This window comes from Ambystoma mexicanum, chromosome 2q (genome assembly GCF_040938575.1).
Source record: "Ambystoma mexicanum isolate Mex_15411 chromosome 2q, UKY_AmexF1_1, whole genome shotgun sequence".
In the NCBI taxonomy this organism is placed as follows: Eukaryota; Metazoa; Chordata; class Amphibia; order Caudata; family Ambystomatidae; genus Ambystoma; species Ambystoma mexicanum.
The window spans coordinates 322541158-322558540 of NC_090924.1; the positions used below are offsets into that span (position 1 = coordinate 322541158).

At 43.9% G+C, this 17383-nt stretch overlaps 4 non-coding genes across 4 annotated transcripts; all 4 read right to left on the reverse strand.

The window, feature by feature from the left end:
• Positions 1 to 706: 706 nt before the first annotated feature.
• Positions 707 to 815, reverse strand: LOC138570648 (U6 spliceosomal RNA). The gene has a single exon (XR_011303684.1). It is a non-coding gene; the product is annotated as a U6 spliceosomal RNA (small nuclear RNA).
• Positions 816 to 6228: 5413 nt separating this feature from the next.
• Positions 6229 to 6335, reverse strand: LOC138570813 (U6 spliceosomal RNA). Its single transcript, XR_011303838.1, has one exon. It is a non-coding gene; the product is annotated as a U6 spliceosomal RNA (small nuclear RNA).
• Positions 6336 to 11753: 5418 nt separating this feature from the next.
• Positions 11754 to 11862, reverse strand: LOC138570649 (U6 spliceosomal RNA). The gene has a single exon (XR_011303685.1). It is a non-coding gene; the product is annotated as a U6 spliceosomal RNA (small nuclear RNA).
• Positions 11863 to 17276: 5414 nt separating this feature from the next.
• On the reverse strand, positions 17277 to 17383 carry LOC138570814 (U6 spliceosomal RNA). Its single transcript, XR_011303839.1, has one exon. It is a non-coding gene; the product is annotated as a U6 spliceosomal RNA (small nuclear RNA).

Genomic DNA, 17383 nt, shown 5'->3' on the forward strand with positions numbered 1-17383 from the left:
TTGATTTAAAGCCTAAAATCTTTTCCATGCAAACACATAGCCCCCAAATATCATATTTTCTTTGTTTTCTCTCTCTCAGTCTCTCTCACTCCCCCTCCCTCCTACCCTCCCTCCTTCCCGCCCTCACTCTTTCTCCCCCCCACAAACCTCCCTTTCCCTCTCACTCTTCCTCTTTCTCTCCCTACCATTCATTTTAAGTTTTCATGCACTGCAGCACATTGTGACAATGGTATTTCACAATGAAACTGTTTGTTGATTTCTTTTTTGATTTCTGTAACTTTCAAACTAAAAGCAGCCAAATCCGGAGTACAACGCTCCGCTCCAATTAAAGATTAAGGCCTAGAAGCAAGTAAAGCTGTAGTTCAGAGCGATGTTTGCAAATAGCACCTTAAAGCAGTTTACGCTGGAGTGCACAACAAGGGGGAAAGTGATAATACTGAGTTTGGTAAAATGGGATAAAAAAAAACAAAAGACGCGTGCCACTTCTAAAAGTGCAAGCCAAGAAATTGAAGGCGACGGGGCTGTCCATTCAGTCAATAGGACTCACAAGTAAAAGGCTCCTGAGGCATTAGTGTTGAATTTGGCTCAAAATGTATTGTGTTGTCGTGTAATATGTATGAACATACAATTTCAATCTTCATTAAAAAAGATGTATTAAAAAAATAAAGCCTTGCAAATTAAGAAAGTTTCTGTCCTGTCATGTGCAAAAAATAGTGAATGCTTTACGAATGTGCGTGCCATCCTTTAGAGCAGGGGCCAATTTAATTTTCCCATTATCATTCCAATATTAGTACATGTGTTGATGAAGTAAGCGCAAAGGGAGAGTCAATCAAACCATTGATTAGGACCTCCAGTCAAAGGTTTGCCATACCAAATGTCCTTATGTCAGAGGGCAGAAAGTCAAAACACCATTTAGATATCGGGTGGTATGAAATGAAGAGGCAAACAACAGTGAATAAGCATTCTTTGCTGCTGTATTAATCTGGTCCTAAAGGGGCTGGTTTAATGCCAATTATATTTAAAGATTCATGCTCCAGGGTGCTTGCAAAATGACACCAACCCCCTCCCCATCACAATGGCTGGGTGATGCAAGCCTGAGAACATCACAATAGACCCATAGACATGAGAACAACTCTGTACCTCTGAGTCTATGTGGGCCCATGGCTGTATCAAGGACAAGGCAGAACAGGAGGTGGCTTATGGCGCCAGTTCCAGAGGCTGTCCAATTGATCCCTGTAAGCAACAAATGTTGGACCATCCTTTAAGAGATTCTGAGGCTGATTTCAATGTTAACTTTGCTGCTGATTTTAGGATTGGTCAACCTTCGACCCAAATCTAGTTTGCTTGGATAAGCCCAGGAAATCTTTTACAGCTTGTACTGGTGGGAGATGATGTGAGTTTATCAAGAGCAACGGGATATGAGGCATGTGTGCCACAAAAAGCAGTTCTAGGATTTTTTATAAGAAAGCCGCTTTAAGAAGGGAAGTTTGGACAACCCTACTGAGAGCAAAAGTATTACACAAAAGGTAAGGGGGTCAGTGGGTCAACGGATAGCACATTTGACTGCGAGTCCGTTTATTGTAAGTCCAAATACTACCAGTTTCGACATTTCCCAGGCTTTTTGTTTAATCTCTTAACAGACCCATTCCTATGTACCTCTGTTTTCATTGTAAGCGAGGGACATACCGTATGCCTTAAACATTCCTTGGCTGCGAAGACTCTATGTAAAAGAAAGAGTAGCAGACAGCTTAATAAATCATCAGCAGGACCCTCTAGACCTTCCCCAAAAACATAAAATGATTTCTCTGCATGTATGTGAGTTGAGCAGCGCAAGTAGTTTGGTTAATGTCAGTGGATAAATGTCACTTTCACACAGCGCAGAACAGAATCACTTGTACAGGCCACTTCTGCAAAAGCATTACCAGTGTAGAAAGCAGTGAAAAGGTGAGGCAGTGTACAGTCACCCCCGACCCTTCACTGCCCCGATCGGCCACAATCGGCCAAGGACCTCTCTATGAGAGCTAAGGGTGGAATTTTTCTGGAGCTCGGTAACTTAGGGAGACATGGCTAAAGGGATCCTCAATCAACAGCCCAGCATTTGCTTTGTGGCCTGTCCGTATATGTCTGTTCTCCAAATTACCTGCCGCAGCCCAGACGTCAGCTGGTGAGATGGAATGACGTACCAGGCAGGATCCTGGCAGGTGATTTGCATAGGCACATCCCCTCTCCCTCTCTCTTAGCCCTGCTTACTCCACAGTAGCAAGTATCTAGGGAAAATACAGTGGTCGAGGTGGGGTATCAGTAACTAGCCACTCTGAGAAAGTAAATCTGGGGCGCTTCGCGACTTGTGGGGAACAACTGCAGAGCTCAGTGCCCAGAACTTTGTGGCACAGGGAGGAGGTCTGTGGGATATCAGTAACTTGGAGACATGCAACCTGGTTGGGAGTGCTTCAGGTCTCCTTCCTTGCATGCTCCAAGCAACTCAACAAAGCATCAACAGACTGAGATACCAGCCACAGAGCCACTTTCCACTTGATTTAAAGCCTAAACTCTTTTCCATGCAAACACATAGTCCCCAAATACCATATTTTCTTTGTTTTCTCTCTCTTTATCTCTCTCTACCTCCCTCCCTCCCTCCTGCCTTCCCTCCTGTCCTCTCTCTTTTCCCCCCGCCCCGCTAACTCTCCCTCTCACTCTTCCTCTTCTCCCTTCCATTCATTTTAAGTTTTCATGCACTGCAGCACATTGTGACAATGGTATTTCACAATGAAACTGTTTGAAAGTTACAGAAATCAAAAAAGAAATCAACCAACTAAAAGCAGCCAAATCCGGAGTACAATGCTCAGCTCCAATTAAAGATTAAGGCCTAGAAGCAAGTAAAGCTGTAGTTCAGAGCGATGTTTGCAAATAGCACCTTGAAGCAGTTTACGCTGGAGTGCACAACAAGGGGAAAAGAGATAATACTGAGTTTGGTAGAATGGGATCGAAAAACAAAAGAAGCGTGCCACTTCTAAAAGTACAAGTCAAGAAATTGAAGGGGACTGGGCTGTTTATTCAGTCAATAGGACTCACAAGTAAAAGGCTTCAGAGGCATTAGTGTTGAATTTGGCGCAAAATGTATTGTGTTGTCGTGTAATATGCATGAACATACAATTTCAATCTTCATTAAAAAAGATGTATTAAAAAATAAAGACTTGCAAATTAAGAAAGTTTCTGTCCTGTCATGTGCCAACAATAGTGAATGCTTTAAAAATGTGCGTGTCATCCTTTAGAGCAGGAACCAATTCCATTTTCCCATTATCATTCCAATATTAGTACATGTGTTGCTGAGGCACATAGGAATGGATCTGTTAAGAAATTAAACAAACACCTGGAAAAATGTTGAAACAGGTAGAATTTGGACTTACAATAAACTGACTCACCGTCAGATGTGCCATCCCTCGACCCACTGACCCCCTTACCTTTTGTGTAATCCTTTTGCTCTCAGCAGGGTTTTCCAAAGTTCCTTACTTAAAGAGGCTTTCTTATAAAAAAAAAATCCAAGACCTGTTTTTTATGGCCCACATGCCTCATATCCCGTTGCTCCCGATAAACTCACATCATCTCCCACCAATACAAGCTGTAAAAGATGTCAAGTGCATAGCCAAGAAAACTAGACGTGGGTCAAAGGTTGAGCAATCCTTAAATCAGCAGCAAAAATAACATTGAAATCAGCCTCAGAATCTCTTAAAGGATGGGCCAACATTGATTGCTTGCAGGGCGCAATCGGGCAGCCTCTGGTGCTGACGCCTTAAGGCAAGCGCAAAGGGAGAGCCAACCAAACCATTGATTAGGACCTCTGGACTTTCTGCCCTTTGACATAAGGACATTTGATATGGCAAACGTTTGACCAAACACAATTTAGATGTTGGATGGTATGAAATTAAGAGGCAAACAGCAATACACCAGCATTCTTTGCTGCTGTACTGATCTGGTCCTAAATGGTTTGGTTTAATGCCAATTATATTTAAAGATAAAAAGATTCATGCTCCAGGATGCTTGCAAATTGACACCCCCTCCCCATCACGATGGCTGGGTGAGGCACGCGTGAGAGCATCACAGCAGACGCATAGACATGAGAAACACTCTGTACCTCTGAGTGTATGTGGGCCCATGGCTGGATCAAGGACAAGGCAACAACAGGAGATGGTTTAAGGTGTCAGCACCCAGGCTGCCCCATCGCGCGCTGCAAGCATCAGATGTTGGACCATCCTTTAAGAGATTCTGAGGCTAATTTCAATGTTAACTTTGCTGCTGATTTAAGGATTGCTCAACCTTCGACCCACGTCTAGTTTGCTTGGCTAAGCCCTGAAAATCTTTTACAGCTTGTATTGGTGGGAGATGATGTGAGTTTATCAAGAGCAATGGGATATGAGGCATGTGCGCCACAAAATGCTGGTCTAGGATCTTTTATATGAAAGCCACTTTGGAAAACCCTAGTGAGAGCAAAAGGATTACACAAAGGAAAGGGAGTCAGTGGATCAAGGGATAGCACATCTGACTGTGAGTCCGTTAATTGTAAGTCCAAATCCTACCCGTTTCAACATTTTTCCAGGCTTTTTGTTTCATTTCTTAACAGATCCATTCCTATGTACCTCTGTGTTTTCAACAGAGTTTTCATTGTAAGGGAGGGACATACAGTATGCCTTAAACATTCCTGGCAGGGAAGACTCTATGTAAAAGCAAGAGTAGAGTACAGCTTAATAAATAATCAGCAGGACACTCTAGACCTTCCCCAAAAAACATAACATTATTTCTCTGCATGAATGTGCGTTGAACAGCGCAAGTAGTTTGGTTAATGTCAGTGGATAAATGTCACTTTCCCACAGCGCAGAACAAAATCACTTGTACAGGCCGCTTCTGCAAAAGCATTACCGCTGTAGAAAGCAGTGAAAAGGTGAGGCAGTGTGCAGTCACCCCTGACCCTTCACTGCCCTGATCGGCCACGATCGGCCAAGGACCTCTCTATGAGAGCTGGGGGTGGAGTTTTTCTGGACCTCGGTAACTTAGGGAGACATGGCTAAAGGGATCCTCAATCAACGGCCCAGCCTTTGCTTTGTGGCCTGTCCGAATATTTCTGTTCTCCAAATTACCTGCTGCTGCCCAGGTGTCAGCTGGTGAGATGGAATGACGTCCCAGGGATGATCCTGGCAGATGATTTGCATAGGCACACCCCCTCTCCCTCTGTCCTAGCCCTGCTTACTCCACAATAGCAAGTATCTGGGGAAAATATAGTGGTCGAGTTAGGGTAGCAGTAACTAGCCAATCTGAGAAAGTAAATCTGGGGCGCTTGGCGACTTGTGGGGAACAACTGCAGAGCTCAGTGCCCAGAACGTTGTGGCACAGGGAGGAGGTCTGTGGGATTTCAGTAACGTAGAGACATGCAACCTGGTCGGGAGTGCTTCAGGTCTTCTTCCTTGCATGTTCCAAGCAACTCAACAAAGCATCAACAGGCTGAGATACCAGCCAATGAGCCCCTTTCCACTTGATTTAAAGCCTAAAATCTTTTCCATGCAAACACATAGCCCCCAAATATCATATTTTCTTTGTTTTCTCTCTCTCAGTCTCTCTCACTCCCCCTCCCTCCTACCCTCCCTCCTTCCCGCCCTCACTCTTACTCCCCCCCACAAACCTCCCTTTCCCTCTCACTCTTCCTCTTCCTCTCCCTACCATTCATTTTAAGTTTTCATGCACTGCAGCACATTGTGACAATGGTATTTCACAATGAAACTGTTTGTTGATTTCTTTTTTGATTTCTGTAACTTTCAAACTAAAAGCAGCCAAATCCGGAGTACAACGCTCCGCTCCAATTAAAGATTAAGGCCTAGAAGCAAGTAAAGCTGTAGTTCAGAGCGATGTTTGCAAATAGCACCTTAAAGCAGTTTACGCTGGAGTGCACAACAAGGGGGAAAGTGATAATACTGAGTTTGGTAAAATGGGATAAAAAAAATCAAAAGACGCGTGCCACTTCTAAAAGTGCAAGCCGAAATTGAAGGCGACGGGGCTGTTCATTCAGTCAATAGGACTCACAAGTAAAAGGCTCCTGAGGCATTAGTGTTGAATTTGGCTCAAAATGTATTGTGTTGTCGTGTAATATGTATGAACATACAATTTTAATCTTCATTAAAAAAGATGTATTAAAAAAATAAAGCCTTGCAAATTAAGAAAGTTTCTGTCCTGTCATGCGCCAAAAATAGTGAATGCTTTACGAATGTGCGTGCCACCCTTTAGAGCAGGGGCCAATTTAATTTTCCCATTATCATTCCAATATTAGTACATGTGTTGCTGAAGCAAGCGCAAAGGGAGAGTCAATCAAACCATTGATTAGGACCTCCAGTCAAAGGTTTGCCATACCAAATGTCCTTATGTCAGAGGGCAGAAAGTCAAAACACCATTTAGATATCGGGTGGTATGAAATGAAGAGGCAAACAACAGTGAATAAGCATTCTTTGCTGCTGTATTGATCTGGTCCTAAAGGGGCTGGTTTAATGCCAATTATATTTAAAGATTCATGCTCCAGGGTGCTTGCAAAATGACACCAACCTCCTCCCCATCACAATGGCTGGGTGATGCAAGCCTGAGAACATCACAATAGACCCATAGACATGAGAACAACTCTGTACCTCTGAGTGTATGTGGGCCCATGGCTGTATCAAAGACAAGGCAGAACAGGAGGTGGCTTATGGCGCCAGTTCCAGAGGCTGTCCAATTGATCCCTGTAAGCAACAAATGTTGGACCATCCTTTAAGAGATTCTGAGGCTGATTTCAATGTTAACTTTGCTGCTGATTTTAGGATTGGTCAACCTTCGACCCAAATCTAGTTTGCTTGGATAAGCCCTGGAAATCCTTTACAGCTTGTACTGGTGGGAGATGATGTGAGTTTATCAAGAGCAACGGGATATGAGGCATGTGTGCCACAAAAAGCAGTTCTAGGATTTTTTATAAGAAAGCCGCTTTAAGAAGGGAAGTTTGGACAACCCTACTGAGAGCAAAAGTATTACACAAAAGGTAAGGGGGTCAGTGGGTCAACGGATAGCACATTTGACTGCGAGTCCGTTTATTGTAAGTCCAAATACTACCAGTTTCGACATTTCCCAGGCTTTTTGTTTAATCTCTTAACAGACCCATTCCTATGTACCTCTGTTTTCATTGTAAGCGAGGGACATACCGTATGCCTTAAACATTCCTTGGCTGCGAAGACTCTATGTAAAAGAAAGAGTAGCAGACAGCTTAATAAATCATCAGCAGGACCCTCTAGACCTTCCCCAAAAAACATAAAATGATTTCTCTGCATGTATGTGAGTTGAGCAGCGCAAGTAGTTTGGTTAATGTCAGTGGATAAATGTCACTTTCACACAGCGCAGAACAGAATCACTTGTACAGGCCACTTCTGCAAAAGCATTACCAGTGTAGAAAGCAGTGAAAAGGTGAGGCAGTGTACAGTCACCCCCGACCCTTCACTGCCCCGATCGGCCACGATCGGCCAAGGACCTCTCTATGAGAGCTAAGGGTGGAATTTTTCTGGAGCTCGGTAACTTAGGGAGACATGGCTAAAGGGATCCTCAATCAACAGCCCAGCATTTGCTTTGTGGCCTGTCCGTATATGTCTGTTCTCCAAATTACCTGCCGCAGGCCAGATGTCAGCTGGTGAGATGGAATGACGTACCAGGCAGGATCCTGGCAGGTGATTTGCATAGGCACATCCCCTCTCCCTCTCTCTTAGCCCTGCTTACTCCACAGTAGCAAGTATCTAGGGAAAATACAGTGGTCGAGGTGGGGTATCAGTAACTAGCCACTCTGAGAAAGTAAATCTGGGGCGCTTCGCGACTTGTGGGGAACAACTGCAGAGCTCAGTGCCCAGAACTTTGTGGCACAGGGAGGAGGTCTGTGGGATATCAGTAACTTGGAGACATGCAACCTGGTTGGGAGTGCTTCAGGTCTCCTTCCTTGCATGCTCCAAGCAACTCAACAAAGCATCAACAGACTGAGATACCAGCCACAGAGCCACTTTCCACTTGATTTAAAGCCTAAACTCTTTTCCATGCAAACACATAGTCCCCAAATACCATATTTTCTTTGTTTTCTCTCTCTTTATCTCTCTCTACCTCCCTCCCTCCCTCCTGCCTTCCCTCCTGTCCTCTCTCTTTTCCCCCCGCCCCGCTAACTCTCCCTCTCACTCTTCCTCTTCTCCCTTCCATTCATTTTAAGTTTTCATGCACTGCAGCACATTGTGACAATGGTATTTCACAATGAAACTGTTTGAAAGTTACAGAAATCAAAAAAGAAATCAACCAACTAAAAGCAGCCAAATCCGGAGTACAATGCTCAGCTCCAATTAAAGATTAAGGCCTAGAAGCAAGTAAAGCTGTAGTTCAGAGCGATGTTTGCAAATAGCACCTTGAAGCAGTTTACGCTGGAGTGCACAACAAGGGGGAAAGAGATAATACTGAGTTTGGTAGAATGGGATTGAAAAACAAAAGAAGCGTGCCACTTCTAAAAGTACAAGTCAAGAAATTGAAGGGGACTGGGCTGTTTATTCAGTCAATAGGACTCACAAGTAAAAGGCTTCAGAGGCATTAGTGTTGAATTTGGCGCAAAATGTATTGTGTTGTCGTGTAATATGCATGAACATACAATTTCAATCTTCATTAAAAAAGATGTATTAAAAAATAAAGACTTGCAAATTAAGAAAGTTTCTGTCCTGTCATGTGCCAACAATAGTGAATGCTTTAAAAATGTGCGTGTCATCCTTTAGAGCAGGAACCAATTCCATTTTCCCATTATCATTCCAATATTAGTACATGTGTTGCTGAGGCACATAGGAATGGATCTGTTAAGAAATTAAACAAACACCTGGAAAAATGTTGAAACAGGTAGAATTTGGACTTACAATAAACTGACTCACCGTCAGATGTGCCATCCCTTGACCCACTGACCCCCTTACCTTTTGTGTAATCCTTTTGCTCTCAGCAGGGTTTTCCAAAGTTCCTTACTTAAAGAGGCTTTCATATAAAAAATAAATCCTAGACCTGTTTTTTATGGCCCACATGCCTCATATCCCGTTGCTCCCGATAAACTCACATCATCTCCCACCAATACAAGCTGTAAAAGATGTCAAGTGCATAGCCAAGGAAACTAGACGTGGGTCAAAGGTTGAGCAATCCTTAAATCAGCAGCAAAAATAACATTGAAATCAGCCTCAGAATCTCTTAAAGGATGGGCCAACATTGATTGCTTGCAGGGTGCAATCGGGCAGCCTCTGGTGCTGACGCCTTAAGGCAAGCGCAAAGGGAGAGCCAACCAAACCATTGATTAGGACCTCTGGACTTTCTGCCCTTTGACATAAGGACATTTGATATGGCAAACGTTTGACCAAACACAATTTAGATGTTGGATGGTATGAAATTAAGAGGCAAACAGCAATACACCAGCATTCTTTGCTGCTGTACTTATCTGGTCCTAAATGGTTTGGTTTAATGCCAATTATATTTAAAGATAAAAAGATTCATGCTCCAGGGTGCTTGCAAATTGACACCCCCTCCCCATCACGATGGCTGGGCGAGGCACGCATGAGAGCATCACAGCAGACGCATAGACATGAGAAACACTCTGTACCTCTGAGTGTATGTGGACCCATGGCTGGATCAAGGACAAGGCAACAACAGGAGATGGTTTAAGGTGTCAGCACCCAGGCTGCCCCATCGCGCGCTGCAAGCATCAGATGTTGGACCATCCTTTAAGAGATTCTGAGGCTAATTTCAATGTTAACTTTGCTGCTGATTTAAGGATTGCTCAACCTTCGACCCACGTCTAGTTTGCTTGGCTAAGCCCTGAAAATCTTTTACAGCTTGTATTGGTGGGAGATGATGTGAGTTTATCAAGAGCAATGGGATATGAGGCATGTGCGCCACAAAATGCTGGTCTAGGATCTTTTATATGAAAGCCACTTTGGAAAACCCTAGTGAGAGCAAAAGGATTACACAAAGGAAAGGGAGTCAGTGGATCAAGGGATAGCACATCTGACTGTGAGTCCGTTAATTGTAAGTCCAAATCCTACCCGTTTCGACATTTTTCCAGGCTTTTTGTTTCATTTCTTAACAGATCCATTCCTATGTACCTCTGTGTTTTCAACAGAGTTTTCATTGTAAGGGAGGGACATACAGTATGCCTTAAACATTCCTGGCAGGGAAGACTCTATGTAAAAGCAAGAGTAGAGTACAGCTTAATAAATAATCAGCAGGACACTCTAGACCTTCCCCAAAAAACATAACATTATTTCTCTGCATGAATGTGCGTTGAACAGCGCAAGTAGTTTGGTTAATGTCAGTGGATAAATGTCACTTTCCCACAGCGCAGAACAAAATCACTTGTACAGGCCGCTTCTGCAAAAGCATTACCGCTGTAGAAAGCAGTGAAAAGGTGAGGCAGTGTGCAGTCACCCCTGACCCTTCACTGCCCTGATCGGCCACGATCGGCCAAGGACCTCTCTATGAGAGCTGGGGGTGGAGTTTTTCTGGACCTCGGTAACTTAGGGAGACATGGCTAAAGGGATCCTCAATCAACGGCCCAGCCTTTGCTTTGTGGCCTGTCCGAATATTTCTGTTCTCCAAATTACCTGCTGCTGCCCAGGTGTCAGCTGGTGAGATGGAATGACGTCCCAGGGATGATCCTGGCAGATGATTTGCATAGGCACACCCCCTCTCCCTCTGTCCTAGCCCTGCTTACTCCACAATAGCAAGTATCTGGGGAAAATATAGTGGTCGAGTTAGGGTAGCAGTAACTAGCCAATCTGAGAAAGTAAATCTGGGGCGCTTGGCGACTTGTGGGGAACAACTGCAGAGCTCAGTGCCCAGAACGTTGTGGCACAGGGAGGAGGTCTGTGGGATTTCAGTAACGTAGAGACATGCAACCTGGTCGGGAGTGCTTCAGGTCTTCTTCCTTGCATGTTCCAAGCAACTCAACAAAGCATCAACAGGCTGAGATACCAGCCAATGAGCCCCTTTCCACTTGATTTAAAGCCTAAAATCTTTTCCATGCAAACACATAGCCCCCAAATATCATATTTTCTTTGTTTTCTCTCTCTCAGTCTCTCTCACTCCCCCTCCCTCCTACCCTCCCTCCTTCCCGCCCTCACTCTTACTCCCCCCCACAAACCTCCTTTTCCCTCTCACTCTTCCTCTTCCTCTCCCTACCATTCATTTTAAGTTTTCATGCACTGCAGCACATTGTGACAATGGTATTTCACAATGAAACTGTTTGTTGATTTCTTTTTTGATTTCTGTAACTTTCAAACTAAAAGCAGCCAAATCCGGAGTACAACGCTCCGCTCCAATTAAAGATTAAGGCCTAGAAGCAAGTAAAGCTGTAGTTCAGAGCGATGTTTGCAAATAGCACCTTAAAGCAGTTTACGCTGGAGTGCACAACAAGGGGGAAAGTGATAATACTGAGTTTGGTAAAATGGGATAAAAAAAAACAAAAGACGCGTGCCACTTCTAAAAGTGCAAGCCAAGAAATTGAAGGCGACGGGGCTGTCCATTCAGTCAATAGGACTCACAAGTAAAAGGCTCCTGAGGCATTAGTGTTGAATTTGGCTCAAAATGTATTGTGTTGTCGTGTAATATGTATGAACATACAATTTCAATCTTCATTAAAAAAGATGTATTAAAAAAATAAAGCCTTGCAAATTAAGAAAGTTTCTGTCCTGTCATGTGCAAAAAATAGTGAATGCTTTACGAATGTGCGTGCCATCCTTTAGAGCAGGGGCCAATTTAATTTTCCCATTATCATTCCAATATTAGTACATGTGTTGATGAAGTAAGCGCAAAGGGAGAGTCAATCAAACCATTGATTAGGACCTCCAGTCAAAGGTTTGCCATACCAAATGTCCTTATGTCAGAGGGCAGAAAGTCAAAACACCATTTAGATATCGGGTGGTATGAAATGAAGAGGCAAACAACAGTGAATAAGCATTCTTTGCTGCTGTATTAATCTGGTCCTAAAGGGGCTGGTTTAATGCCAATTATATTTAAAGATTCATGCTCCAGGGTGCTTGCAAAATGACACCAACCCCCTCCCCATCACAATGGCTGGGTGATGCAAGCCTGAGAACATCACAATAGACCCATAGACATGAGAACAACTCTGTACCTCTGAGTCTATGTGGGCCCATGGCTGTATCAAGGACAAGGCAGAACAGGAGGTGGCTTATGGCGCCAGTTCCAGAGGCTGTCCAATTGATCCCTGTAAGCAACAAATGTTGGACCATCCTTTAAGAGATTCTGAGGCTGATTTCAATGTTAACTTTGCTGCTGATTTTAGGATTGGTCAACCTTCGACCCAAATCTAGTTTGCTTGGATAAGCCCAGGAAATCTTTTACAGCTTGTACTGGTGGGAGATGATGTGAGTTTATCAAGAGCAACGGGATATGAGGCATGTGTGCCACAAAAAGCAGTTCTAGGATTTTTTATAAGAAAGCCGCTTTAAGAAGGGAAGTTTGGACAACCCTACTGAGAGCAAAAGTATTACACAAAAGGTAAGGGGGTCAGTGGGTCAACGGATAGCACATTTGACTGCGAGTCCGTTTATTGTAAGTCCAAATACTACCAGTTTCGACATTTCCCAGGCTTTTTGTTTAATCTCTTAACAGACCCATTCCTATGTACCTCTGTTTTCATTGTAAGCGAGGGACATACCGTATGCCTTAAACATTCCTTGGCTGCGAAGACTCTATGTAAAAGAAAGAGTAGCAGACAGCTTAATAAATCATCAGCAGGACCCTCTAGACCTTCCCCAAAAACATAAAATGATTTCTCTGCATGTATGTGAGTTGAGCAGCGCAAGTAGTTTGGTTAATGTCAGTGGATAAATGTCACTTTCACACAGCGCAGAACAGAATCACTTGTACAGGCCACTTCTGCAAAAGCATTACCAGTGTAGAAAGCAGTGAAAAGGTGAGGCAGTGTACAGTCACCCCCGACCCTTCACTGCCCCGATCGGCCACAATCGGCCAAGGACCTCTCTATGAGAGCTAAGGGTGGAATTTTTCTGGAGCTCGGTAACTTAGGGAGACATGGCTAAAGGGATCCTCAATCAACAGCCCAGCATTTGCTTTGTGGCCTGTCCGTATATGTCTGTTCTCCAAATTACCTGCCGCAGCCCAGACGTCAGCTGGTGAGATGGAATGACGTACCAGGCAGGATCCTGGCAGGTGATTTGCATAGGCACATCCCCTCTCCCTCTCTCTTAGCCCTGCTTACTCCACAGTAGCAAGTATCTAGGGAAAATACAGTGGTCGAGGTGGGGTATCAGTAACTAGCCACTCTGAGAAAGTAAATCTGGGGCGCTTCGCGACTTGTGGGGAACAACTGCAGAGCTCAGTGCCCAGAACTTTGTGGCACAGGGAGGAGGTCTGTGGGATATCAGTAACTTGGAGACATGCAACCTGGTTGGGAGTGCTTCAGGTCTCCTTCCTTGCATGCTCCAAGCAACTCAACAAAGCATCAACAGACTGAGATACCAGCCACAGAGCCACTTTCCACTTGATTTAAAGCCTAAACTCTTTTCCATGCAAACACATAGTCCCCAAATACCATATTTTCTTTGTTTTCTCTCTCTTTATCTCTCTCTACCTCCCTCCCTCCCTCCTGCCTTCCCTCCTGTCCTCTCTCTTTTCCCCCCGCCCCGCTAACTCTCCCTCTCACTCTTCCTCTTCTCCCTTCCATTCATTTTAAGTTTTCATGCACTGCAGCACATTGTGACAATGGTATTTCACAATGAAACTGTTTGAAAGTTACAGAAATCAAAAAAGAAATCAACCAACTAAAAGCAGCCAAATCCGGAGTACAATGCTCAGCTCCAATTAAAGATTAAGGCCTAGAAGCAAGTAAAGCTGTAGTTCAGAGCGATGTTTGCAAATAGCACCTTGAAGCAGTTTACGCTGGAGTGCACAACAAGGGGAAAAGAGATAATACTGAGTTTGGTAGAATGGGATCGAAAAACAAAAGAAGCGTGCCACTTCTAAAAGTACAAGTCAAGAAATTGAAGGGGACTGGGCTGTTTATTCAGTCAATAGGACTCACAAGTAAAAGGCTTCAGAGGCATTAGTGTTGAATTTGGCGCAAAATGTATTGTGTTGTCGTGTAATATGCATGAACATACAATTTCAATCTTCATTAAAAAAGATGTATTAAAAAATAAAGACTTGCAAATTAAGAAAGTTTCTGTCCTGTCATGTGCCAACAATAGTGAATGCTTTAAAAATGTGCGTGTCATCCTTTAGAGCAGGAACCAATTCCATTTTCCCATTATCATTCCAATATTAGTACATGTGTTGCTGAGGCACATAGGAATGGATCTGTTAAGAAATTAAACAAACACCTGGAAAAATGTTGAAACAGGTAGAATTTGGACTTACAATAAACTGACTCACCGTCAGATGTGCCATCCCTCGACCCACTGACCCCCTTACCTTTTGTGTAATCCTTTTGCTCTCAGCAGGGTTTTCCAAAGTTCCTTACTTAAAGAGGCTTTCTTATAAAAAAAAAATCCAAGACCTGTTTTTTATGGCCCACATGCCTCATATCCCGTTGCTCCCGATAAACTCACATCATCTCCCACCAATACAAGCTGTAAAAGATGTCAAGTGCATAGCCAAGAAAACTAGACGTGGGTCAAAGGTTGAGCAATCCTTAAATCAGCAGCAAAAATAACATTGAAATCAGCCTCAGAATCTCTTAAAGGATGGGCCAACATTGATTGCTTGCAGGGCGCAATCGGGCAGCCTCTGGTGCTGACGCCTTAAGGCAAGCGCAAAGGGAGAGCCAACCAAACCATTGATTAGGACCTCTGGACTTTCTGCCCTTTGACATAAGGACATTTGATATGGCAAACGTTTGACCAAACACAATTTAGATGTTGGATGGTATGAAATTAAGAGGCAAACAGCAATACACCAGCATTCTTTGCTGCTGTACTGATCTGGTCCTAAATGGTTTGGTTTAATGCCAATTATATTTAAAGATAAAAAGATTCATGCTCCAGGATGCTTGCAAATTGACACCCCCTCCCCATCACGATGGCTGGGTGAGGCACGCGTGAGAGCATCACAGCAGACGCATAGACATGAGAAACACTCTGTACCTCTGAGTGTATGTGGGCCCATGGCTGGATCAAGGACAAGGCAACAACAGGAGATGGTTTAAGGTGTCAGCACCCAGGCTGCCCCATCGCGCGCTGCAAGCATCAGATGTTGGACCATCCTTTAAGAGATTCTGAGGCTAATTTCAATGTTAACTTTGCTGCTGATTTAAGGATTGCTCAACCTTCGACCCACGTCTAGTTTGCTTGGCTAAGCCCTGAAAATCTTTTACAGCTTGTATTGGTGGGAGATGATGTGAGTTTATCAAGAGCAATGGGATATGAGGCATGTGCGCCACAAAATGCTGGTCTAGGATCTTTTATATGAAAGCCACTTTGGAAAACCCTAGTGAGAGCAAAAGGATTACACAAAGGAAAGGGAGTCAGTGGTTCAAGGGATAGCACATCTGACTGTGAGTCCGTTAATTGTAAGTCCAAATCCTACCCGTTTCGACATTTTTCCAGGCTTTTTGTTTCATTTCTTAACAGATCCATTCCTATGTACCTCTGTGTTTTCAACAGAGTTTTCATTGTAAGGGAGGGACATACAGTATGCCTTAAACATTCCTGGCAGGGAAGACTCTATGTAAAAGCAAGAGTAGAGTACAGCTTAATAAATAATCAGCAGGACACTCTAGACCTTCCCCAAAAAACATAACATTATTTCTCTGCATGAATGTGCGTTGAACAGCGCAAGTAGTTTGGTTAATGTCAGTGGATAAATGTCACTTTCCCACAGCGCAGAACAAAATCACTTGTACAGGCCGCTTCTGCAAAAGCATTACCGCTGTAGAAAGCAGTGAAAAGGTGAGGCAGTGTGCAGTCACCCCTGACCCTTCACTGCCCTGATCGGCCACGATCGGCCAAGGACCTCTCTATGAGAGCTGGGGGTGGAGTTTTTCTGGACCTCGGTAACTTAGGGAGACATGGCTAAAGGGATCCTCAATCAACGGCCCAGCCTTTGCTTTGTGGCCTGTCCGAATATTTCTGTTCTCCAAATTACCTGCTGCTGCCCAGGTGTCAGCTGGTGAGATGGAATGACGTCCCAGGGATGATCCTGGCAGATGATTTGCATAGGCACACCCCCTCTCCCTCTGTCCTAGCCCTGCTTACTCCACAATAGCAAGTATCTGGGGAAAATATAGTGGTCGAGTTAGGGTAGCAGTAACTAGCCAATCTGAGAAAGTAAATCTGGGGCGCTTGGCGACTTGTGGGGAACAACTGCAGAGCTCAGTGCCCAGAACGTTGTGGCACAGGGAGGAGGTCTGTGGGATTTCAGTAACGTAGAGACATGCAACCTGGTCGGGAGTGCTTCAGGTCTTCTTCCTTGCATGTTCCAAGCAACTCAACAAAGCATCAACAGGCTGAGATACCAGCCAATGAGCCCCTTTCCACTTGATTTAAAGCCTAAAATCTTTTCCATGCAAACACATAGCCCCCAAATATCATATTTTCTTTGTTTTTCGCTCTCTCAGTCTCTCTCACTCCCCCTCCCTCCTACCCTCCCTCCTTCCCGCCCTCACTCTTTCTCCCCCCCACAAACCTCCCTTTCCCTCTCACTCTTCCTCTTCCTCTCCCTACCATTCATTTTAAGTTTTCATGCACTGCAGCACATTGTGACAATGGTATTTCACAATGAAACTGTTTGTTGATTTCTTTTTTGATTTCTGTAACTTTCAAACTAAAAGCAGCCAAATCCGGAGTACAACGCTCCGCTCCAATTAAAGATTAAGGCCTAGAAGCAAGTAAAGCTGTAGTTCAGAGCGATGTTTGCAAATAGCACCTTAAAGCAGTTTACGCTGGAGTGCACAACAAGGGGGAAAGTGATAATACTGAGTTTGGTAAAATGGGATAAAAAAAATCAAAAGACGCGTGCCACTTCTAAAAGTGCAAGCCGAAATTGAAGGCGACGGGGCTGTTCATTCAGTCAATAGGACTCACAAGTAAAAGGCTCCTGAGGCATTAGTGTTGAATTTGGCTCAAAATGTATTGTGTTGTCGTGTAATATGTATGGACATACAATTTTAATCTTCATTAAAAAAGATGTATTAAAAAAATAAAGCCTTGCAAATTAAGAAAGTTTCTGTCCTGTCATGCGCCAAAAATAGTGAATGCTTTACGAATGTGCGTGCCACCCTTTAGAGCAGGGGCCAATTTAATTTTCCCATTATCATTCCAATATTAGTACATGTGTTGCTGAAGCAAGC